The following is a 2680-nucleotide window of genomic DNA, read 5'->3' on the forward strand; positions in this document are numbered from 1 at the left end:
AAATACTAGAAGTCCTAGCCAGAGTAATCAGGCAAGATAAAGAAATAAAAATTAAATACAAATTTGAAAGGAAGAAGTAAAATTGTCTTTGTTTGCAGGTGATATAATCTTATATAGAAAATCCCAAAGATTCCACCAAAAAACTGTTAGAAATAATCAACGAATTCAGTAAAGTTGAAGTATAGAAAATCAGCATGCAGAAATCAGTTGCATTTCTATACACTAACAGTGAAATGTCTGAAAAAGAAGACAGTCCTATTCACAATAGGATCAAAAACAATAAAATACTTAGGAATAGATTTAACCAAAGAGATGAAAGATATATACACTGAATATTATAAGGCTTTGATGAAAGAAATTTAAGTAGACACAAATAAAGGGAAATTATCCCATGGTCATAGATTGGAAGAATTAATGTGGTTAAAATGTTCATACTACGTAAAGCCATAGATAGATTCGAAAAAATCCCTATCAAAATTCCAATGGTAGTTTTCATAGAAATAGAAGGAGCAATCCTAAAAATCACAGTTCCTGATTTCAAACTATACTACAAAGCTATAGTAATCAAAACTCCATGGTAGGGGCGCCTGGGTGGCTCAGTCGGTTAAGCGGCTTCCTTCGGCTCAGGTCATGATCCCAGGATCCGGGGATCGAGCCCCACATTGGGCTCCTTGCTCAGCGGGGAGCCTGCTTCTCCCCTGCCTGCCGTTCCCCCCTGCTTGTGCTTGCTCTCTGTCTCTCTCTCGTTCTCTCTGTGTCAAATAAATAAAAAATCTTAAAAAAAAAAACAAACCCATGGTAGTGGCATAAAAATAGAAACATAGACCCATGGATCAGAATTGAGAGCCCAGAAATAACTCTTATATGTATAGTCAACTAATATTTGACAAGGGAGCCAAGAATACTCACTGGGGAAAGGATAGCCTCTTTACTAAATGGTTTTCAGAAAACTGGAGAATGAAATTGGAACCTTCTCTTACACCACTCATAAAAATTTTTTTTTAAAGATTTTATTATTTGAGAGAGAGCACAAGTAGAGGGAACTGCAGGCAGAGGGAGAAACAGGCTGCCCGCTGAGCAAGGAGCCTGATGTGGGACTTGATCCCAGGATCCTGGGATCATGACCTGAGCCGAAGGCAGACGCCTAAGCAATGGAGCCACCCACACATCCCATAAAAATTAAAATGGATTAAAGACTTAAACATAAGGCCTGAAACCATGAAACTTCCAGAAGAAAATATAGGGGGAAAGTTCCATGACTTGGTCTTGGCAATGGTTTTTTTTTTTTTTTTTTTTGATAGGACACCAAAAATGCAAACAATGGGTAAGAATTAGTAAGTGGGACTACATCAAACTAAAAACCTCTGCACAGCAAAAGAAACAATCAACAAAATGAAAAGGCAACTTATAAAATGGGAGAAAATACTTGCAAACCATATATCTGATAAGGGTTAGTATCCAAAATATATAAACAATTCAATAGCAAAAAACTGAAAAATCCAACTTAAAAAATTGTTAGGGATCTGAATAGACATATCTCTAAAGAAGACATCTAGGGGAGCCTGGGTGTCTCAATCAGTTAAGCGTCTGCCTTCGGCTCAGGTCATGATCTCTGGGTCCTGGGATCGAGCCCCACATTGGGCTTCCTGCTCAGCAAGGATTCTGCTTCTCTCTCTCTCTCCCTCCACCACACTGCCCCTCCCCACTGCTCATTCTCTCTCTCCCTCTCAAATAAATAAAACTTAAGAAAAAATGAAGACATCTAAATGGCCAACATGAACATGAAAAGATGCTCAACATCCCTAATCATTAGAAAAATGCAAATCAAAACTAAAATAAGATATCACCACACACTTGTTAAAATGGCTATCATCAAAAAGATGAGATATCAAGTGTTCGCAAGAATGTGGAAAAAAGGGAACCCTTGTGCATTGTTGGTGGGAATGTAAATTGATTTGACCACTGTGGAAAACAGTATGGAGTTTCCTCAAAAAATTAGAAGTATGATATGATCCAGCAATCCTACTTCAAAGGTATGTATCCAAAGGAAATGAAATAAGGATCTTGAATAGATAGCTGCACTTCCATGTTCATTGTAGCATGACTCAAAATAGCCAAGATAATGGAAACAACCCAAGTGTCCATTGATGGATAAACAGATAAAGAACATGTGGGGGGTATGTGTGTGTATGTATATGTGTGTGTGTGTATATATATATATAATACACATATATATATATATAACATTTTTCAACCATAAGAAAGAAGGAAATTCCTTTATGACAACATGGATGGACTTTTTTTTTTTAAGATTTATTTACTTACTTTAGAGAGACAGAGCAAGTTGGGGGAGGAGCAGAGGGAGAGAATCTCTAAGCAGACTCTGCACCGAGCACAGAGCCCAACGCAGGGCTCAATCTCAATGCCCCTGAGATCATGACCTGAGCTGAAACCAAGAGTTAGATGCTTAACCGACTGAGCCACCCAGGAGCCCCATGGATGGGCTTTTAAAGGACATTATGCAAAGTGAAATAAGTCAGACAGGGAAAGATAAATAGGATGTCAGTTATATGTGGAATCTAAAAAAGCCAAACTCATAAAAACAGAAGAGTATAATGGTGGTTGTCAGGGGGTGAGGGGTGGGGGAAATGGGGAGATGTTGGTCAAAAGATACAAACTT

Source organism: Leptonychotes weddellii, chromosome 13 (genome assembly GCF_054177405.1).
Source record: "Leptonychotes weddellii isolate Sample4059 chromosome 13, ASM5417740v2, whole genome shotgun sequence".
In the NCBI taxonomy this organism is placed as follows: Eukaryota; Metazoa; Chordata; class Mammalia; order Carnivora; family Phocidae; genus Leptonychotes; species Leptonychotes weddellii.